A 24,223-nucleotide genomic window follows, 5' to 3' on the forward strand; every position below is an offset into this window, starting at 1 on the left:
TCGCAGACAGCCGCACCTAACCAGTGGAGAAGGTGCTGGCCATTACTGGAGCAGATTGACTGAGGCCTAGGCCAGCAGTGAGACTGAAAGCATTCAAGATGACGGTATGCACATATCCAATCTTCCTTCTTACATTTCAACTACCCATCCTCCCATAATCGGTTTGGATTTATAAACAGCTGACAGTCAAAGCATACATCACTGGCATTTTCCCTTCCCTCCCCACAATCCTACCCTTGTGACTTCTTTCAGATACCCAGAACTGCAGGCTGGCCAGGCGGTGCTGCAAGAACAAGTGGAACAGGAAGAAGAGACTGATGAAGAAACACTGTCAATTGCTTTCGCACTTATACAAGAATTAGGAGAAGTCGGCCCCTCGAGCCTGCTCCTCTATTCGATAAGATCATGGCTGATCTGATTATGGCGTCAACTCTACTTTGCCTGATCAAAAATCTATCTAACTCTGCCTTGAACATAGTCAATGACCAAACCTCCGCTGCTCTCTGGGGAAGAGATAACCACAGACTAATGAGGCACTGAGAGAAGAAAATGCTCCATACCACAGTCTTAAATGAGAGATATCCAATTTTTAAACTGTCTCCTTCGAGACACCCTTACAAGGGGAACATCTCAGTATCCACCTGTCAACTTCTATGCTTCAGTAAGATCACCTCTCAACTCCAACGGGTGTAGGCCCAACCTGCTGAACCTTTCCTGTTCATCCCAAGAATTAGTCGAGTGAACCCTTTCTGAACTGCTTCAAATCCAATTATAACCTTTCTTAAGTAAGGACACCAAAACTGTACAGACCACCTCAGGCGCAGTCTCACCAAAACTCTGTTCAAGTGTGGCAAAACGTTTCTACTTTTATACTTAAATCTTCTTGCAATAAACACAAGCATTCCATTCGCTTTCCTAATCACTTGCTGTACGGTGGCACAGTGGTTAGCACTGCTAACTTGCAGTGCCAGGGACCCGGGGTCAATCCGACCTCGCGTTGCTGTCTATGTGGAGTTTACACTTTCTCCCTGTGTCTGCATGAGTTCCCTCCAGTTTAACTCCCAAAGTTCAAAGATGTGCAGGTTTAGGTGTGGCAAGTAGTACAGTGGTTACCACTGTTGCTTACAGTGTCAGGGTCCCAGGTTCGATTCTCGCTTGGGAAAGTGTAGCATGGGTGTCAGTTCGCTGGAGGGCAAGGTCATACATGAGTACTGCCCTCGAGGGCTCAGATGAAGCATTTGATGGTGCAGCTACAGAAAGAGGCCGATGGATATGCGCAATTAGATGATTGGAAGGCCATTGGTTATTGTCAAGGAGAACAGCACTAACTCAGCAAAAGGGTTTTGTGCCGATTTCGTAGGCCATTCTTTCCAGCATGTTAGTGGTGGCGAACATCATTCACACACTTGTGGACCCAACCATGATGACCAATTTCTCAACTTCTGAACAAGCAGAAGCCATTCAAAGGTAGGGGTGCCCCAATGGAAGCTCAGACCAGTGTTCAAAGGGGCTTGCAGCATCTTGCAGCAGCCCAGCATTCTGTCCTCCAGCCTCTTGCTAGGATTGTTGAGATGCCTCATGGACGGACTGGCAGTGGTGCTGTGAAGCCCGAATCTGCTGTCCATGGGAAAGTTTGCTTTCCTGACAAAGCTGCATACTTGCTCCATCTGCTTCTCTCTGGAATGAAATAATGCAATGCATTCCCCTCCTTTTTGCACACAGAGCATCTTACACAACAGTGGACTATGAGCTGTGAAAGTTGGAGATGTAACTTGTTCGAGATTGAAAGGAGCCCATTGGTCACAGTTATCGATACAACTATTAGCACGCCGTCCTCACCATGCTCTGAAGCTACAGGTCTTCTTGCAATAAGTAGCAAATGTCAGAAGGCACCTCCATTGTGAAACATACAGTGTTTCTCACTTATGTTGAGAATAGGAAAACGTCACCCTGAAGACTCCGGATAGAGATGACCCCCTTTCTCCTTTATTCCCTCTTTGAGCAGCTTTTCCTCCACTGTATCCCTTTTGCTCATTATCCTTGTGATGAAGCCGAAGGGGTATAGAAAATACAGCACCCTCATGACTGGAAGCGAGTGGTCTGAGCAGAACTCTTGACGTCAGAACCAAGGCGTTCAACACATGCCATATCACTCCCTGTAAATTTCACCCACTTTAAGTAATAGTAATAATAATAATAATCTTCATTAGTGTCACAAGTAGGCTTACATTCACACTGCAATGAAGTAATGTGAAAATCCCCCAGACGCCACCCTCCGGCGCCTGTTCGGGTACACTGAGGGAGAATTCCGAATGTCCAATTCACCTAACAGCACACCTTTCGGGACTTGTGGGAGGAAACCAGCAGTATAACTTTCAAACACTTCTACGAACTCTGAAACAACTAGCAGAAATTAATCAGCAGCTCACCCGAAAGTGGTTGATGGTCCCTTTAAACAACACTGGTGGGGTGTCATTCCTGCTATTGGACACATGCTCAGCCACGCAAGGTGAAAGAAGGACAGTAGCTAGAGTGTTTAGGTTGAAAATGGCACCACTAAAGTTAAATCAGTATTACATGCTAACTGACGTCATGATCTGCTTCCTTTGTTTAGTTCTGGGGCACACACCCAGCACCCACACCAACAATTTATCCAGAATGGCATTCAGTGTGGCCTACAACAATACGGGTACCATGCAACCAAATTTCGTGAAGCGTTATTTGTGATAACCCCATTTCCACTTATTTTAATATAACTGCACCAGCTTTTCACTCAAAAATATCAAGGAATACTTTCAATGCAATTAGAAAAATTGCATTCTTAAACATGGCCCAATTGCTCTTGTTCATTTTACATTCGCCAATAAGAGTAAGTAGAAACTTGAAGAAAGTTTTCAATTCAGAAATTGAGCAATTTTGATTGCAACTTGTGCCCATGATGTCAATTGCATCTGAAACAGGAATGCTACCCCATTAACATTAACACAAGCTAAACTGTTAAAAAGTGAAAAGCAAATGAAAAACAAACTTGTAAAAATGTGGAAGAGAAAGAAGTTTAGTGGAAGGCAGAGGAGTCGGGAGGATGAAAGGCAAGGAAGCACATGGGTGCGATCACAACGGCAACAAGGTAGCCCAGGTAGCACCAAACTCGCCCTTTGTATGTTTTGATACCAGGAGGCAACATGTATAAAGTTAATACGGCCCAATTGTGGCAACTGGAGTCCCAAAGTTAGGGTCCCCACATCTATACACACATCATCTTTGTATACATACATAGCTGTTTATATTCCTGATTTTTCTTTTTTTTCTGCCTCATATACCCATTCTGTAAATATCTTGTGATTACTGTGTGATGTTCCTTGCAATGTTATTATATTATAAAATTAACTAAAAATACTTTTTAAAAATGTTGCATCAAATGTGCCTCGAGGAAAAGCACCAGGCCTCCAACTAATGCCGTCGCCTACCAGTTTGGAACAGACCCTGGAAATTAAGGTACTGTGATTCATAGTTAATGTGCTATAACACATTGCAACTTGGCACAAGGACACTCATTGAATCCTTGGATAACATTCCATTGTATGTAGAACCGATGGCTTGGAATTTCCACAGAGCTAGTCCAACTCCAGCACCATAACTTCACCAAAAGTGCGGCAGAAATCCCATTGAGAAAGTGACTGAAAAGTTCAAAGTTGTTGCTCAAACAGTTGCTGCTAAAAGCCCTACCATTTACAATTTTTGGTTACTGGTAGTTTGGAAAGCCAGTACAATGTGCAAAAACGTCCCTGAAGTAACACTCAAGAACCAACATAGTGTGAGCAGGACAAATCGATGCGCAAATTCCAGTCCATCACCACAAGTAGTCAACTAACGAGATCCGAATCTCAGATTGCTCACTGGGAATTAAGCAAAGACTATGGTGTTTTCCAAAAATAATACAAAAAATTCCAAGTAGAAGTCATGTCTCCCTAAGCTGCCCTTATGCAGCGGTGGTGGATCATGCTCTTCTATGACCAGACACCAACTGTAAGAGGTAAGATACACAATGTGTTCGCAAATCTCCACTGCAGTTGAAACAGTTGCTAGGCATGCAAAATGTAGTCCTTGACTATTACCTTCCCATTTCCCTGTCAGGATATACCTAACATTCACTTAGTACTTCTCGTTAGCAGCATAAGTAGCAACAATAGCTCATGATCCAGTTAGGGTCAATGCAGCATTATATCAGAATCAAGATGACTGTTGCCATGAAGTAGTGTTATGAAAGATGACCAACTTCTAAAGAGACAAATTTACATTCGTACCTAGTACCTGCTGAACTCAAAAAGATCTGCTCCTGACATGTAACTGAATAGAGCTAAATTCTTTTTAACATAAAATTCCTCACCACATTTGTTGAAAATCCAGATGCCTGTTGTGAACTCTATATCCAAAAAGGTGGATTGGACTAGTGATATCAATGAGAAGTAGCACCTCCAGTGATAATGTACAAAGTTTCTGTCTAAACACTAACCAAGTCTCATCAATTACAGTTTTTAAAACATCTGTTCCTTTTCAGCTACAAAAGACAGACAGTCTAAAGGTACATTCATGCTGCCACTTCCACATTTTTGGTTTTGCAGCAATATGAAATGGCAGCAAAATTAGATGAAGCAATATATGGGGCGGAATCTTACCAAACAATGGCAAAGTGTCAGTCGGGGGAAGAATAACCAGTCCCGCCAAGGAATTGAGGGGATTTCTCATGAAAACTTGAAACTCTTAAAAAATAAAAAGTGAGTGAGCCTAGGTAACAGTATCACTCTGGTGAGGCAGGGACTCTTATAGTCGGGATCCGGCTTCAAATAGGTTGGGGCGCCATATTTAAAGAGCGCCCCAACTAGCGTTACACTTGAACGACACCCAGGCCACATTTCGGAGGTCTCGGAAATTCCCCCCACCTCCCGACAGTCATCACCAACAGATTCCACCCGCACTTCCCACTCCAAGACAGTCATTGCCAGCAGATTAACCACGCACCCCCCCCCCCCCACCTCAATGGCCGAGCTTCCCTCCCCCCCGGCCCACCACACATATACCCCCCCTCCCGTGGAACTGGCCCCTGGCACAGGTTGACACTGCCAACCTGGCAGTGTCAACCTAGAAGTATCAACCTGGCAGTGCCAACCTGGCAGTGTCAACCTGGCAATGCCAACCTGGCAGTGTCAACCTAGAAGTATCAACCTGGCAGTGCCAACCTGGCAATGTCAACCTGGCAATGCCAACCTGGCAGTGTCAACCTTGCCGGGCAGTGCCGGGAAAGTGCCAGGACACCGCCTGCGCCGTTCCCTCTGCCCCCCCCCCCCCCCCACCCCCAGGGGCTATAGTTATCTCTGTACCACTGGAAGGATCCCCTCAACTGTCTCATGCCTGGCCAGACTTGGTGTAAATGGCGGCAGCGTCGGGTAAAGACTCCGTGAGGGGTGGAGGTCTGGAAAGAGTGCTTGCTAATGACATGCAAATATATTAAAATGAGGTTCCTGGGCTCGCGCTGCGCGATCCACACTACTCCCCTGGCGAGGGAAGATGGTAAGATTCTAAAAGCCAACCATGCTGGAGAGAATCATCTTTTTCGCTTCTCTCTGTATTTTGAGCCCGCACCGACTTTCTCACGGCCGGAGAGAGGGGCTCAAAATCGCCTCTCGTGGAGCTTAATCTTCTCCAGGAAACCATCTCACACCAGTTTGAGCTTGTATACAGTACAGTACACTGTCAGACATTATGATCACATCTTCTTTGGGAATTTTGGAAGTTTCAAGGAATTTCCCAAATCTAAAGCAACAGAAAGGGAACAGCGTTTTGAGCCACATGCCACTACACAAACTGTAATATCAGAACTAGACACGGTAATTAATCGTGTTCAAACTGCCGTTCTAATATTCTTCCATATCACCCATCCAAACAACGACTTATATTTATATCGCAACTTTAACCAAACAAAACACCCCAAGGCGCATCGCTGACTGTTACAAAGCAAAATTTGACGCCGATCCACTTAAGTAGAGCAGATGACCAAAACGTTAGGTTTTACAAACCTCTGAGCTCTCGGAGCCCACCGTGTCCATAAAAGGTTCCCCACTTGGCTGCATTCACAATTAATTTCCATTTCTGATTCATGGGCCGGGATTCTCCCCTACCCGGCGAGGCGGGGGGTCCCGGCGGGATGGCATAGCGGGAACCACTCCGGTGTCGGTCCACACCTTTAGGGGCCAAGCCCTCACCTTGAGGGGCTAAGCCCGCGCCGGAGTGGTTGGTGTGCCGCCGGCTGGCGGAAAGGCCTTTGGCGCCACGCCAGCCGGGGCCGAAAGGACTTCGCCGGCCGGAAGAAGTCCGCGCATGTGCGGAGCATCAGCGGCTGCTGACGTCATCCCCGCGCATGCGCGGGGGGGGGCGGTGTCTGTTCCGCGTCAGTCATGGTGAAGGTTGTGGCCGAGGCGGAGGGAAAAGAGTGCCCCCACGGCACAGGGCCACCCGCGGATCAGTGGGCCCCGATCGTGGGCCAGGCCACTGTGGGGGCACCCCCCCGGGGCCAGATCGCCCCATGCCCCCCCCAGGACCCCGGAGCCCGCCCGTGCCGCCTGGTCCCGCCAGTAAGAGAGGTGGTTTGTTCTCATCGGCGGGACTGGCATTCCAGCAGTGGGACTTCGGCCCATCGCAGGTGAGAGAATCGACGGGGTGGGGGGGCTCGCCGACCGGCGCGGCACGATTCCCGCTCCCGCCAAATATCCGGTGCCGGAGAATTCGGCAACCGGCGGGGGCGTGATTCACGCCAGCTCCCGGTGATTCTCCGACCCGGCGGGGGGTCGGAGAATTCCGTCCATGGGGCGAAATTCTCCGTTATCGGCGGAAAGTCCGCTGATCTGCGCAAAAAACGGCGCAAATCCGACTTGCATCACATCAGAAAAATGGGTCGATAGTCTCCGGCCCGAAATGGGCTAGCAGCGACGTAACGGGATCCGCGCTTGCGCAGTGGTTCACGCCGTGCAGCGTCATACGCGCTGCACGGCGTGACGGCTCATAAGGCCGCGCTGCTCCCCCCCACCCGACCGGAACACCCGACCGCAACACCCGACTGGATGGCTGGCCGTCGCTCAGCCCCGAGGTTCGAGTCACGCGATGTGGAGGTGCTCCTGGACGCGGTGGAGCAGAGGAGGGACGCCCTGTATCCCGGGCATGGCCGCAGAGTTGCCCCACGCCACAGCCAGCGTCTGTGGAGGGAAGTGGCAGAGGCCGTCACCGCTGTGGCCCTGACACCACGGACAGGCACCCAGTGCCACAAGAAGGTGAACGACCTCGTCAGAGCAGGCAGGGTGAGCCTCCCCATATCCCCCCCTCCCCATATCCCCCCCTCCCCATATCCCCCCCTCCCCATATCCCGCCCTCCCCATATCCCGCCCTCCCCCATATCCCCCCTCCCCCATATCCCCCCTCCCCCATATCCCCCATATCCCCCCTCCCCATATCCCCCCTCCCCCATATCCCCCCTCCCCCATATCCCCCTCCCCCATATCCCCCCTCCCCCATATCCCCCCTCCCCCATATCCCCCATATCCCCCATATCCCCCCTCCCCCATATCCCCCATATCCCCCCTCCCCCATATCCACCATATCCCCAAGTGAATCCAGCCCTAACCTTAACCTCTGCATTGCACGTGCAACCGATGGCGTGCATTCATATACCTGCCTAACAGTGTTGCCTTTTACCCCTGCCACCCCCCCCCCCCCCACAGGAGAAGCGCGCACACAACAATAGGGAGCATGTGAGGACTGGAGGAGGGCCCGCTGATGAGAGGCCACTGACCGTACACGAGGAAAGGGCCCTGGAACTGGCTGGCGGACCTGAGGACCGGGAGGTTGCTGATGCAGAGGTCGGGGGTGTACTAGCGAGTGAGCCACCGACAGCCCGTCCCCATATCCCCCCTCCCCTATATCCCCCTCCCCCGTATCACCTGATCACTGCCTGATGTCTAACCATGCATGCTTCATTGTGTATCGCAGGACCAAACGTCCAGGCACCCATCCCCGCAGATGCAGACCGCCCGCAGGATGCCCCTCGGAGACCACAGGAGACGGAGAGACCCGCACCCTCCAGCATGCGACGCCCGCAGGATGCCCCTCGGAGACCACGGGAGACGGAGAGACCCAGACCCTCCAGCATGCGACGCCCGCAGGATGCCCCTCGCACACCACGGGAGATGGAGAGACCTGGAGCAACAGGGAGATGACACCCCCGTCACGTGCGGGAGCGACCACCCAGCGACGAGGGGGGCAGCCACAGGCCCCCGTCACATCCGAGCCAGGACACCACTACCCAGGACACCACTACCCAGGACACCACTACCCAGGACACCACTACCCAGGACACCCCTACCCGGGACAGCACTACCCAGGAAGACGAAATACCGGACAGTGACTCAGAGTGGATGGGTGGAGACGAACCCCCACCCCAAAGTGCCATGGACTCAGAGTGGGACGAAGAGCACGACACAACGCCACTGCTGTCACCAACACCCTCCACCATCGCAGAAACACTCACCACGGTTGGGCACTTTAGCGATGAGGCGCCTGGTACACTCACTGGTGCGCACAACACAGCCGTCCCGGTACAGCAGGTGGAGGTAGGAGCAGCAGAGGGACCGGGCGGTCGGAGGGCAGCCCAGGCCAAGCGAACATCTGCCGCCCAGATGGATCCCGGGTTCCTGCAGTTACCACACCCACACATAGATCCGATGCAACCACCGACCCGGAGACGAGCAAAGAGGGTGACGGGCGGCTTGCGGCGGCTGCGGTCGCAGGTGGAGGAGTCCACCCGCGTCCAGGAGCTGGGAGTGGTGCCGGTCATGCGTGCCACCCAGGCTGACACCGCACGGGTGGCGTCCGCGGTGGAGGCAATGGGTGCGACGGTGTCAGACATGGGGAACGGTTTGCGAGGCCTGGGGCCTTCCGTGCAGGCGGCGTCTGTGGCCCAGGAAATGGCTGCCCTCTCACAGGAGGCCATGAGCCAGTGCCAGCGCCATATGGCAGAGGCGCTCAACGCCATAGCCCAGTCTCTGCAGGCCATGGCCCAGTCTCAGCAGGCCATGGCCCAGTCTCAGCAGGCCATGGCCCAGTCTCTGCAGGCCATCGCTGAGGGCATCGGCGCCAGTGGCCATGTGCGAGCCGGCGTCGCACTGTCACAGACAGGGTTTGCCAACCCCCTGGGCTCCATGGCTGCAAACCTGCAGACCCCTGTCGATACCAGCACGGGCCTCCAGGACTGGCAGCGCCAGATGTCGGGGGGGCGTCGGATGGCCAGTCCGTTCGCATCCCCCACCCATGTAGAGGCCTGGGGGCCATCGGGCACCCCGAGGGAGGAGGAGGTGGCGTGGTCCGTCCCGGCTCCCTCTGTAGGGGAGGTCCCGGTACACCGCGACACCTCGGACTCCCCCCCCCTTCCGTCCCAGGTGCATCGGGTGGGCAACGGGCAGGACAGGCTGGCAGCTCGCCATCCCAGTCGCCCGGGCCGCAGCCTGGCCCATCTAGGCCAGGACGCCCCAGGAAACGGCCGCCAAAGGGATCCAGTGTCAGAGGGCAGGAATCACAGGAGTCCACCTCCAGTTCTGCTGTACCGTCTGGGGAACCACGTAGACGTAGTCAAAGGGCCCGTAAGGCCAAACAATTAGACACTGAGTAAGTTGGCACGGGTGCAGGGCACAGATGAGTTTTAGGGGCTAGGGCACGTGCATGAACTCCTTTGGTTATTAAAGTCAATGTTACACATACCGAAGCTGCCTTTGTGCTCTGTCCAAAGTGTGCGGGGGTGTCATGTACGTTGAGCGCAAGTGTGTGTGTGAGGGGTGGTCTTACCTCAGCCCCAGGTGAGTCTGCCCCCTTCCCCCTGGGCCGCCATCAACATCCCCCGGGCAGAGGACGGGACCGTGCGCTGCAGTGTCACAGCCGCATGCAGGGATGGTCTGGGTGGATGGTGGTACTGTGGCCATGGGTCAGACATAGTCCAACGATGTAGAGCCAGGAGCTCATCGCAGGGCGGGTTGTCATCATCCTCCATGGCCTGCGATAGACACGCGTCCACCCGCAACTGTGTGAGCCCGGCCGTTGTGCCGCAGGTGGATCAGCAATGGGGGGGGGGGGTGGTGTGCATGCGGGTGGGGTGGGTGGGGTTGGGGAGGGGGGTGAGGGTGCTGGGTGGGTGGATGGGTGGGGGGTGTGGGTGGTCGGCTGTTGCCATGGTGTGCGGTCTGTGGCCATACTACCCGATTCCCACGCCCATCTAGTCAGTGAAACGGGCGTCTATCAGTCTGTCCCGTGCCCGCTGGGCCAGCCGGTAACGGTGGACAGCCACCCGCCTGTGTCTACCCCGTCTGCCCTGACCATTGCCCCCATCCCCCTCATCTGGGGAGGACTGGGCCTCTTCCTGCTGCTCCTCCACTCCGCCCTCCTCTGCCTGCGGCACATCGCCCCTCTGCTGGGCTATGTTGTGCAGGACGCAGCACACCACAATGATGCGGCCGACCCTATCTGACCGATACTGGAGGGCGCCCCCAGAGAGGTCCAGGCACCTGAAACGCATCTTCAGCACGCCAAAGCACCTCTCGATCACTCCCCTTGTCGCTACATGGGCATCATTGTAGCGGTTCTCCGCCTCATTGCGTGGCCTCCGTATAGGCGTCATCAGCCACGATCGCAATGGGTAGCCCCTGTCGCCCAGCAACCAGCCCCTCAGCCGGGGATGGCATCCCTCGTACATGCCGGGGATGGATGACCGCGACAACACGAATGAGTCGTGTACACTGCCTGGGTGACGGGCGCAGACGTGCAGGATCATCATGCGGTGGTCGCAGACCACCTGTACGTTCATCGAATAGGTCCCCTTCCTATTAGTGAACACGGCCCTGTTATCTGCAGGTGGCCGCACGGCGACGTGCATACCATCGATCGCGCCCTGGACCATGGGGAACCCGGCCACGGCAGAGAAGCCCACGGCCCGGGCATCTTGGCTGGCCCGGTCCACGGGGAAGCGGATGTAGCGGTGCGCCATGGCATATAGGGCATCTGTCACTGCCCGGATGCACCGGTGCATCGATGTCTGCGATATGCCGGACAGGTCCCCACTCGGTGCCTGGAATGACCCCGTTGCATAAAAGTTCAGGGCCACCGTAACCTTGACGGACACGGGGAGAGGGTGTCCCCCGCCAGTGCCACGCGGTGACAGGTGTACTAGCAGGTGGCAGTTGTGTGCCACGGTTTCCCGGCTCATCCGGAGTCTCCTCCTGCATTCCCGGTCCGTGAGGTCCTGGTATGACTGCCGGGGCCGGTACATACGAGGCGCCCTCGGGTGCCTCCGTTGCCGTGGGGCCGCGACGTCATCCTCCCCCTCCTCGTCCTGTCGGTCAGGTGTCCCTCCAGCCTGGGCGGCTGACGCCTGCCCCTCTGCGGCAGCCTGCGCCGCCTCTCTGGCACGCTCCTCCTCCTCCTCCTCCTCCTCATCCTCATCCAGGGCAACATAGACATGAGCGGCTGCCAACATCGCTGGATGATCTGAAAACATGACGGCCTGGTGGGGGGGAGGGGAACGACGACATGTCATCATTGCCCATATCCCCTCCTCCCCCCAGCCAGGTGGCATGGACCGCATGGGTCCAACTGTTGGAGGCTGGCACCTGGCCAGGTGGACCAACTCACTTGCCCTCCCATCCCCCTCCTCGGCAAGGACCCCCCACCGAAGCTCCACCCCAGCACAGACCCCCCCCAACCTCCACCCCAGCACGGACACCCCCCCCACCTCCACCCCAGCACGGACCCCCCCCCCCCCCCCCAACCTCCACCCCAGCACGGACCCCCCCCCCCCCAACCTCCACCCCAGCACGGACCCCCCCCAACCTCCACCCCGGCACGGCACGGACCCCCCCCCCAACCTCCACCCCAGCACGGAACCCCCTCCAACCCCCAACCTCCACCCCGGCACGGACCCCCCCCCAACCTCCACCCCGGCACGGACCCGCCCCCCCCAACCCCCAACCTCCACCCCGGCACGGACCCCCCCACCAACCTCCACCCCAGCACGGACCCCCCCCAACCTCCACCCCAGCACGGACCACCCCCCCCCAACCTCCACCCCAGCACAGACCACCCCCCCCCCCCAACCTCCACCCCGGCACGGCACGGACCCCCCCCCCAACCTCCACCCCAGCACGGACCCCCCCCCCAACCTCCACCCCGGCACGGCACGGACCCCCCCCCCAACCTCCACCCCAGCACGGACCCCCCCCAACCTCCACCCCAGCACGGACCCCCCCCCAACCCCCAACCTCCACCCCAGCACGGACCCCCCCCCAACCTCCACCCCAGCATGGACCCCCCCCCAACCTCCACCCAGGCACGGCACGGACCCCCCCCCCCCAACCTCCACCCCAGCACGGACACCCCCCCCCCAACCTCCACCCCAGCACGGACCCCCCCCAACCTCCACCCCAGCACGGACCCCCCCCCAACCTCCACCCCGGCACGGCACGGACCCCCCCCAACCTCCACCCCAGCACGGACCCCCCCCCCAACCTCCACCCCAGCACGGACCCCCCCCCAACCCCCAGCCTCCACCCCGGCACGGACCCCCCCCCAACCTCCACCCCGGCACGGCACGGACCCCCCCCCCAACCTCCACCCCAGCATGGACCCCCCCCCAACCTCCACCCCAGCACGGACCCCCCCCCCAACCTCCACCCCGGCACGGACCCCCTCCCCCCAACCTCCACCCCGGCACGGACCCCCTCCCGGCACTCCCCCGGAGCCCAGCCTACTCTAACCACCCCCCCCCCCCCCCGCCGCACACACACACACACAACCCGAGACACACCTCCCCTCACGCAATCAGACTGCGGCCACGCCATTTCCTGCCCAGAGCCAACCCCCCAGGCCGTCACTCACCTCCACGCTGGTCGGCGTGAGCCTGGAGCACCGGGTCACGCCGATGAAAAGGAGGTTTGATTCACGTCGACGTGAACGGTCATCACGTCGACGGGACTTCGGCCCATCCGGAAGGGAGAATATCGGCAGGCCGAAAATCGGCTGCCTTGCGCAGACCCGTGACATTCTCCGCGGCAGCGGCGCCATTAACGCCCCGCCGACATTTCTCCCTTCGGAGACTTCGGCGGGGGCGGGGGCGGGATTCACGGCGGCCAACGGCCATTCTCCGACCCGCTGGGGGGGCGGAGAATGACGCCCATGATGTCTGATAGTGGAAATAGTTCCCTTTCCTCAGGCAGTCCGTTCTTCCAATTCAAGGCTGCCGACATAATTTCTTTCCTCAAAATGCTTTATTCTTATAAGTTATATCACTACCTCCAACTTCCCTTTCCTCTCCAAAGTCTCCACATGTTGGGTTGGATTCTCCGCCCCATGACGCCTGCAATGCAGATCACGATCGGGTGGAGAATCGGACGTCCAGCCGAAATCGAGGTTTGCGCGAGGTACCAAACCGACTGCTATGCTTCAGCTCCCCGCTGGCGGCGAGATCGGGGTTTGCGCCTGGGAATGATTTGCCACATGACCCATTTGCATCCACTTAGCGGGCCCAGCACCTGAACCTCCAGGCCTGCGTGATTCTCCGGTCCGCTGGACCAGGATTCACATGGGCGGGATTCACTACAGGTATCACCAAGCGAGAACCTGATGTGGTGGCCCTCACCGTGGGCCAAGTGGCAACTCCTTAAGGGAGTTTCCCACATATTCCATTTGAGGGCTGCCCGATCCCCTCCACAATGCACTACCTGCCCACCCCTCCCCTACCAGACCCTCCCCTCACAGCCCCCTCAGAGAGCTCCTGACACAAGAGACCCCCCCCCCCCCCCCCGATCCACCCAGGGACCCCATAACTAATGGGCCAACCCTAGAGATCCCCGAACTAAAGAGACCCCCCGGAAACCCCATAACTAAAGGGACCCTCCAGAGATGCCCTAACCTAAAACACCCGCTGCCCCCAGAGATCCCCTATCTAAAGGGATTCCCACAGGGACCCCCCCGAGACATCCATCTAAAAGGACTCTCCATCCGAGACCTCCTAACTAAAGGGACCAGTCTCCCCCTCGCCCCACCCCACCCACAGACCCCCTCCAGAAAAGAGACCACTGTCTGGAAGCTAGAGAGCAGTCCAAAAGGAGCAGTCCAAACAGGGGTAGTGAAAAAATTACAGATGTAACACTCACCTGGGGAGTCACTGGGGGGGGGTCTCCCTATTTAGGGAGTCCATGAGGGGGTCTCCCTATTTAGAGGGTGTCTGGGGTGGGTTCTTCCTACTTAGGGGCTCCCAGGGAGGATGGGGTCAGTTCCAGTCACCGCTGCACTTGGGGGAAGGGGGAGCACCCATAAAATCAGGGTTGGGAGGGGCTGCTCTACAATGTGGGAGGGGTGGGGCGGGCTGATTTGTGGTGCGGGCTGGAGAGTACGCTAGCGGGCCACCCACTCAAAATGGCGGCCTGATGTGGGATTCCCTCAGGAATCCCTCGTATTCCTTGCCATACATACATTTGCATGATGAGATATACTGAATTGCTTCCAATAGCAATTCTCTTCTGGCGGGCGAACGTAGTATCCCAAACGGAGAATCCTGGCCGTTGTCTCCCAGATCTGTACCTATCTTTCCTGAAATCCAGTTTCAATTTCTCCAGTCAGGTTTCCAACACTCACACAGCAGTGAAGTGTTTGCACCGACCTGAACTCATTTGTACCTGATATTCTCATCAAAACCTTTGTCACCTCCAACTTTAACTCTTCTAAAACGCTCGTTGCTCATCTCCCACCTTCCGCCCTTTGAAAACTTCGGTTCATCAAAAATTCTGTTGCCACTATTGCATCCCGCACCAAGCTCCATTTTTAAATCATCTTTATTTTCCTTACTGACCTACAACGGTTTCCGGTTATCCCATGCCACAACATGATTACTTGTCCCAAATAATTTCCTTAAATATCGAAAACAGCAACAGCTACTGTGTGGAAGTGCTGCAAAATAAAACAATGTCAATTTGGGTAATGAACGCAGATGGTGGATATAATTCTCTCTGCTTGACCTCTGTAAACCTCTCATGGTCAATAACTGAAATTGAACTGTACCTGGTTTGAAACAACTTCATCACACAATGCACATTCTGACCTAAAATGTTCTTATTAGGATGAGCATCCTCTGTGCCATTGCATCTAATTTCAAACACTGTCATCAGATACTATGTAGAGGGTGCTTTTTTCGATCTCGCTCAAGCAGCACATAAATTGTTATGCTATTCAGCCAAAACTCAAATATAATTTTAACACTCTCAGCAAAGTAAAAATGAATAATAACTTCCCAAAAAATATAATTTGCAGGAATTTGAAGTAAACTTTGGACCTGATCAGATGCAGACTATAAAACATAACAATAGCAACAAAATCTGTTGAAGATAGCATTAAAACAACAGTTGATGGAGGGGAGGGCATAAAACAGGACATCCAGTTTTTTATTTAAATATTCCCTTCCCAGTGAGGAAGAAAAAAACTCAGAGCAAAAGCTCTGACTGAATGGAAAACCAGAAATAGAGCTGATCAATACTTTTGACTGTGAAAGCAATTGTGTTCTCAGGGATAGTGCGCATTGTATTTCTAAGTGCCTATGTGATATGATCCTTGGCCACTGTGAATGGAATGGAAACAGAATGCCATCTGAGGGAGATGCAAGTGCTAATGTGGTGAGGTAATGTGGTAAAGAATAGAATCCAACAAGGAAAGCAATACTGCAGAGCTCAAAATAAGATACTGGTCCCTCTAAAATCTTAAAATATATATTCAGCTTACTACCTTCACCAAATGAAGTAATAGTTTGGCTACCAGTTTCTTAAAGGAGAAAAAAAATCTTCATATTAGAAGACAGGCCTTGACCTTTAATCACTGAATGAGGGATAAGAATCACATAGTTAGAAAGGGAAAAAGAACAAATGCTTTACAGGTTAAAACATGGCAATGTTTATCTATTTTAGGCCTTTCAACTATTCATTTTACGATCTGTTTATTTAATTGGCTTGGAACTATTCCTAAATATATTCCTGGCACAAGTTTCATGGTTGCTCACAGAAATGTAGCATCATCATCATGCTGGAGTGCATTATGGCCACATCACTCAAGCTGATAATGAGCACCTAAGGGATGGAAATGGCTATAATGCCCAAGCAAAACAACATTTTCACTATTATCAACTTGATCATTTTAATCTGTATAAGGGGAACATTTTTTTTAACGTTTAGTGCTTGCACATTCTCAGTTGTTATTCTTGGAAGTACAATGCTGCAATTTCTGACGTCATCTGCACTGACTGTGTCATTCCTTTATATTGGAGTAGAGTCATTGGACTTCATGTACCATGGGCCAATGGTTGAATACTGAAACGTTTGATGAAATAATTAGTTGATTCCCATTAGTTATGTAATTGGTCCTCAAAACTTGTGTATTTAGGCAGGTCTAAACCTAGCCCCAAAACCTTCAAACGGCAACTGGATATATACTCAAAAAAGAAACATTTGGAAGGCTGCTGGGAAAAAGCAGGGGAGTGAGACTTATTGGGAGCTCTTTCAAAGAGTTAGCACAGAAATGATGGGTTGAATGGCCTCCACTTGTATTGTATGGTCCTACAAAATACTTATACAGTGGGAACCAATATAAAAAGTAGGTCATGTACCTTTTCCACATTTTCAAATCCAATGTCATTAAACTGCTATAATGGTTTTATGAGTTCAAAATACTTTCTTTCCAACGGATTTCCAAATAGAGATTTAATAGTTGAACATTAACATTTATATACAATTATGAACATGCAATAAGACAATACAAGTAGAGATATTAACTATAGGTAAAATGATACAATTAAACCAGTAAGGTACAGCTATCCTCATCCCAGGTTTTATTGGCATTGTTGCCGTTAAGATGATAGAATGAATAAAACACATTAAACAATCTGGTCACACACACATTGGCTTTGTTACATTAGCTGCAATCAATTGTCCTCTCCATTTGTATGTACTTTAGCGCAGCTAACTGGGACTTTTATGTTTAAGGGGAAAACATGTGCATCCCGTTTCACATAGTCATGCATATACAGTCTACATAAACACTTGGCACGACCTAGCTAAAAACATTGATCAGGCTCATGCCACTAGATAGCAAAATTTCAAATACATATCATGAACATATGTTGGCTCCAGCTGTAATACTACAGTTAACACAGTTCTATGCCATCACTAAGGTTCCCACTGTTAACAACATGGAAGATCTGCCCGTGACGGAAAAGCATGCTGAATTTCCATCCCGTCATTCCATATCAGCAATTTCATACCAACTTTACAACACTACACGCATTGAATTTGCCTAAAATTTGTACTGCAACAGGGGCATTTATCAGTTTTATATAATTTGTCGATTGTAAGCATGCAAGTGATGCAACACCAGTATTGACAGTCTGATAACTCATGTTTCTATAGGAGAACAAACCTATCCTACAAAATCAGTTCCTGAGTCTGCAAGATCAGTAGCACTTGGCAAGTGACGCAAAAACCTTGCTGGTAGACTCTTACATCCCAGTGGTTTAGCTTCTATTGCCGACCAGTGCTAAAGTGCGGACATCAGGATTGTGCAGAATCAGGATCAGCAATCATTTCACTGCACTCCATACTCATATTCACAATCTAGATTCATACATGAAAAGTGGCCAATGATTGCACAAGGTACGGGAAGTCACAATGGAGCGCAGACAGGAGTGAACACCATCAGGGGAGCAGGGGAGAACTGAAAATTAGCGATAGGAGGGGAGTGGAAAAGACAGGTTAGTAGGATTTTACAAGTACCTTCCCCTTTGAAAATGAAGATCCTGAATAATCATTTAAAAGCGAGGATTGATGTTTTTCTTACCTACAAAATCCGTCTCTTTCTATGTGCAAATGAATATAAATCATATTTTCAGGACTCTGGATAATGTGTACTGCTAAACGACACCCGTCAAAAATGAACTTTAAAATAAGTAAAATAGACAAATACAGTATATACAATGCAGTCCACAAACATAGTCCTTCAGCTTTTAATAGATTCCTACAAAGAATTTTTAAATACAATATCCTTTGACTCTTAGTATTAAAATTCTCAAGTGGCTATGCAGAATTTTCTTTCATAGTCAGATTATACTTGCCGTATCCAGTCCATATAAATTCACACATGCTCAGAGATCTTGAAACTAGTCAACCAGTCAGAAAGGAACTGACGTTAATTAGTTATGAAGTGAGGAATGAACAGGCATTAGTACTGAGACTAATCAATGGGAAAATCAGTCCAAGCAGGCAGGCTAATGAACTGCTATGCATCTGTTTATTTTTAGATGGTTTGAGCACTTTTTACATTAAAAATAAATACAATTTTCTTGCTGCTAACCATTCTAGTATTGGATTTGTTTCAGAACTTCCAACAAAGGAAAACAAGTCACGTTTATTTCAGTATTGTATGCTGCGGTGCAGCATTTCAAAATCTCGACCAATTTTACAGAAATTTGAATATCAAATTAAACTCAGCGTGTGGACAGGCCTACCACACCACAGAGAGTTATGTGCTTCTGTCAAGAATATATACTCAAATGACCAGCTTCTCACTGTAGCTCTTAGAGATTCCTGATATGAAAAAATATTATATGCAATACACAGAAACTCCAGTTCATTCGATGTCCAGTTAAACTATAATGCTTATTAATTTATTCCTCTATACAGGCTACTTTTGCTAACTGAAAAGAGTGCCTTAATTTTGAATGTGCTGAAAAATAAGTTCCCAGGTGTTTAAAGCCTAAACTGCGGAAGTACTCTGCACTGTCAAAACCAAATGAAGAAACATAATCAAAATGTTTTAAACAGGATTGTCAAACTAAGAATTTCTCTCAATGAATAATGACATTTTTTGGGAAACAAAAGGCTAGATTTAACCATCAGGCTGGATAACAGTTCATTTTTCTCCATGCTAAGTGCAATGGAATATTTTCCAGAATAGAAATGTAATTATCATCGCTGAGATTAAAAGAAATAAGAAGCTCATATGCAAGAAAGTCAAAACTAATATTTATTCCTTTGGAAATATCCCTTGAATTCACTGAAGTAAAACATGCTTATTTTGTTGTGTTTATTTGCTCATTATAGAAATGCCACTTTGGGGCTCTGAAGGCCAATCCTGCCAATTTTTCCAAGTCCTACATTTTCATGGTTGCTTAGAGCCGTTAAATGTGAAAGCATTTGCAATAAGAAATTTCATGGCCCTAAATTACACTAAGTTATGGGCAAATCAAAATAAAAAGATTTACAGTAATCAACCATACAATTTGGTTCTTAACAGAGCTCTGTGTATACCTCAACAGCTCCTGGTCCTCTGACTGTTTTTTAAATAAACAATCGCTGCCTACAGCTATCTTGACATACATGCCATATACTTTCTCATACATTCACTGTTATTCTCATTGTTACAAAAGCAATTATAACTGTATTTGATTAAAAATATGAACCTAATTTTTCCCTTCATATTGCATTGTCCCCACCTCAATCCCTTACCCTCTTCTGCAAACCCTGAAAAAATTAACTTTAAACAGTTCTCTGGCAACATTGGTGCATTTAAAGCTGCCAAGAGTGTCATTGAGCCCAGCCTGACGTGGACAATTTACTCTAACTTTTGCATGACAATCATTGGAAGATGAATGAAGATCAGACTATGTGGCTTTATGTGACAAAATGTAAAACTTGAGATTTTTTGGGCAGTTCTAAATGAACCCATGAAACAAGACCCTGGTTCAATAAAAACTCTAGCAACACATTTTCCTGTCACATCCTGCGCTCAAGTATTTGTAGAAAAAATAACTCCTGCCTTATCACTTTACAAAAAACGTTAGATATTATTGGCTGATGGCTGGTCAAATTATTAGAATCATTAATTTCAACATGCTTACAAGGCTGGGATCAGAATACTTTTCTTAGTTCACCCCTGCCTCCTTGCATCTCTCTTCCTCATTTCTTTTAGATAAGCAGTAGAGGATAGTTAGAATTCAGGATAGATTGAAAAACCCAAGTGTCTTTGGTCCAAGATGGCAGACTTCGGTACTGACCCTGACAAAGTTCATGGGATTAAGAGGAACCCACTTAAACTTATGTAGTACACACGGGCACTTGAGCCACTGGGAGCACACCAAGGGCAAAATATGGCAGAGGGTGCATAGTCTTGGTAGGGAGAGAGCAAAAGAGGCTGGAACAATTTTAATATCCTTCAGACTTCCTCTGAAACTTAGGCCTGCATTTTCATCCAGAGGGGTTGGGAGAATCTCCACTTGCCCACCCACCTTGGGAGAAAGTGCTCGCTAAGATGGGATTTTCATTGTGGCAAACTGGATACAGGGGGCAGTCAGGCCAGGCTTCCCAGGAAAAAGCTCAGAGACAGCCACAGGAGCTGCTGTGTGCGTGGCTGGCTGTTTAAGAGTCACTCCTTGGTGCTGTGGGACTTGGTCCCAGTTACAAGCAAAAGAGAAAAGCTTTGTTGCCTTCAACCTCCCTACACACACCCTATTGTCCCTCATGCCTCCCATGTCAAGTTATGCCCCAGACTGGGGCTCAGGTGATTCAGTAGATTAATGAATGCCTGGGCTCTGAGCCAAGCCTCAATACGTACCCTTGGCTGAGAGCCCAGACATCCATTTGTGTACTAAAACACCTGAAGCCAGGGCAGATCGCCGCCGCCTCGCCATGGCCACCAGTGAGAAGCCACGGGTTTACCTGGACATCGCCTCTCGCGGCAACACGCTGGGCCGCGTCGTTATTGAGCTCAGGGCTGATGATGTCCCAAAAACTGCAGAAAATTTCCGTGCCTTGTGCACTGGTGAGAAAGGATTTGGTTACAAGGGCTCGATATTCCACAGAATCATTCCTGAATTCATGTGCCAGGGGTGGTGACTTCACAAAGCACGATGGCACTGTTGGGAAGTCGATCTACGGTGAAAAGTTTAAGGATGAGAATTTCAAGCTGGAGCACACAGGGGCTGGTATCTTGTCCATGGCCAAATACAAAGGGCTCCCAGTTCTTTATCTGCACTGCACATACTGCATGGTTAAATGGAAAGCATGTTGTCTTTGGTAAGGTCGTAGAAGGCTACGAAGTGGTGAAGAAGATGGAGAAATTGGGAAGCGGTGAAGGCAAAACTAATAGTACTATTAGCATCATTAATTGTGGGCAGATGTGAATGTAATTCTGATTAAATATAACTTGATTGATTCCAAAAAACAAAAACAAAAAAAAAAAACACCTGAACCCAGAGAAAACATTGCTTGGTTGACAGCTATGACCTATGCTGCCCAATTTCACAATTTTTATTTACACAAAATAAAAATGGGTTCAGGTGCTTGCAGTTTCATCTATTGCAACTTTAAAGGATCTGGATGATTGATAGTTTTATCAGACTGCAGTAAAAATGATTTTTTTTAAGAGTGGAACGTTATCAACAAATAGCTGCTTTTTAAAAGCATTTTTGTGCACAACCTACTGTCAGTATGGGATTCATTTGTTCTATGCAGGGTATAGTGGGTGAATGACCATGGAAGTGAAATAGCTTGGCATTTGAGGAGGATCTGTTGAACTTATTTTAAAAGGTCCCTCATGCAGGCTATGGTCCATGACACCTCTGAAGTGCCGTGAACCATAGCTCTTTGAAATTCTGTCCTAACGCCATAAATATTGCAAAGGACAATGCCTATCACTGCAATGGAGCCAGTCAAGTCAGGAGTGCAGGGTGTGGGCTTACAACCAGAATCAGGTCCCAACCTTAAAAGACATTCCTGAAAATCGGAAACCCAGGGAATGGGTTTGAGTGTCCTAGAATTGGGTATCAGCCACCATTTTTAAAGGTCTCTGATTCATCCTGACTCAGTGAAAATCCAGACTTTGGAGTGCCATTATATACTGAAGCACATGATTCAGACCACTTGCACCAGGCAGGTAAATGCAGCATAATTTTCTTCATATGAAATTAATTTCTCTGCATTTCTGTATAAATGCAGTTTCCCATTCTTATTACTTCATTACCCAATCACCATTACTTTGCACTGTCCACAACTAAAAATCACTGACCCACAGAGGCAAATCTATCAACTTGATATATCTGAGACTCCAATGTTACCTTATATAGAATCCAAACCACTGCATTTTAACTATGCTCAAAATAACTAGGAATTAGCATGGTTACAGCACAGAAGAAAGTCACTCAGCCCATCAGATGCATGCCAGCTGTCAGCAGGAGCAACCCAGTTAGTCCTACTCCCGCCCCTTTCCCTGTAGACCTGAAATTATTTATCGTTAGGTACTTGGCCGTTTTCCCTTTAGGAAGCCCCAATGGAATCTGCTTCCATTACACTGTCAAACAGCTCATTCCAACTCCTAACCACTCCCTGCGTAAAAAGATTTTTCTCATGTCACAATTCTTTTGCCAACCAGTTTAAATCATTGTCCTCTGGTTCTCGACCTTTCCACCAATGGGAAGGATTTCTCTCTTGCTGTGGCTATATTCCTCATGATTTGAAGCACCTCTTGTAATTCTGTTCTCAAGCTTCCTTTCTCTAAGAAGGCCAACTCCCAGATTCTCCAACCTATCCATGCAAGTGAAGTTTCTCATTCTTGGAACCATTCTGGCAAATCTTTTCTGCAGACTCTCTCTAAAGCCTTCACATCCTTCCTGAAGTACGGTGCCCCAGAAGTGACCACAACACTCCAGTTGAGGCTAAAATAGAGTTTTATAATTTTCATCATAAACTCCCTCCTTTTGTTCACTCCGCTTTTATTTATACAGCCCATGCTCTCAAATGGCCCTGCCGCTTCAATAATTGGCAGACATGCAATCTCAGATCCCATTAACAAATCCAGGCAGTAGTCGATCAAGACTGACCTGACTGTCTGCCCCTCTACTACCCTTACATTCAAGGCCAGTTGGCCTTAGATAGAGAGAAGAGGCGGTGTCCACAGGCATGCTTCAGATCTTCTGCAACCGGTGGGCACGCGGGGCATCGTCACCCCACGTGAAGTCCCTGAATGTTACTTTGCTTGAGTTACAGTGCCCCACCAAGGACACCACTCTTTAATGTGTTTAATTTCTGGATAATTTGTTTAATTCAATAGAGTATAACCCCCAGGTCCCATTAACAGGTCCAGGCAGCAGGCGGTTGAGAGGGTTGTCCGCCCCAGCCATCTGCCCCCCTGCCGGAGCTACATTTGGGGCAAAGTGACCTTAGAGAGGGAGCACATGGTGTGCACTGGCAAGTGTCAAAGCCTTCGGTGACTGGTGGGCAGGCGGGGGTCGGGGCACATCATCCCTCCTTGGGAACAATATTTTAGTTTAGTTAGTTAAGATTACTTTTGATGTTGTGTTTTAGTTACAATGCCCCACCAGGGGGCTGTCACCCGTCTTTCATTCACTTAGTTCACTGATTTTTGTTTTTTCAACGCCAGGCCTTGCAGTTGTGGATCAGTTAGTAGCATTCTTGTCTCTCCAAGTCTAAAAGTTGTGGATTCAAGTCCCACTTGAGCATAAGAATCTAGCCTGATTTCCAATGCACCATTGAGGGAGTGTTGGGGAGTGCTGCAGCGTTGGTTATGTTGTCTTGACAGGGGCCAGAGTATATCAGTTCCCCTCAAAATGTTGTTGTAATTTAATTTTGATAAGTTTCCTTTTGTTAGTGTCCCTTTAAGGGGCTGTCAATTAGTTAATTTGTTTATTTGTCACTCAAAAGAGTATAACCCCAGGTCTCTCCACTCCTGCACCCTGTTTAGGGATATATCAATGGATTTTATGTTGCCTCTCCTCGGTCTTCTGAGCAAAATCACTTCACTCCTTTCTGCATCCTATTTTATCTGTTGCTTGTTCTCCCATTCCACAAACTTGTTTGTGCCCAAATCTATTTTTAATGCTTTTAATATAATTAGGAAACTAAAAAGTATGTGCCACTTTGTTTCACAGAACTACAATTTCAAATCAATGCTGTCTTTATTTTAAATTTGGTAAGAATGCAGCTTCAGCACAACAAATGGACGTAGATTCACCCTGTTCATCCCATTGTTTTGAGAAAAGCCACATAATGAACTTTTGCATTTGAGTAATATTTTAAAAGGCTCTATG

General features: G+C 49.9%; 1 protein-coding gene and 1 pseudogene across 6 annotated transcripts in view; one reads left to right on the forward strand and one right to left on the reverse strand.

Moving 5' to 3' along the window:
* The window catches only part of esrrga (estrogen-related receptor gamma a), a 317,510-nt gene that overhangs the window by 214,460 nt on the left and 78,827 nt on the right, over positions 1 to 24,223 (reverse strand). The window lies entirely within an intron of this gene.
* LOC140395645 (peptidyl-prolyl cis-trans isomerase-like) lies at positions 20,791 to 21,332 on the forward strand (annotated as a pseudogene).

Source organism: Scyliorhinus torazame, chromosome 1, assembly GCF_047496885.1.
Source record: "Scyliorhinus torazame isolate Kashiwa2021f chromosome 1, sScyTor2.1, whole genome shotgun sequence".
Classification (NCBI taxonomy): Eukaryota; Metazoa; Chordata; class Chondrichthyes; order Carcharhiniformes; family Scyliorhinidae; genus Scyliorhinus; species Scyliorhinus torazame.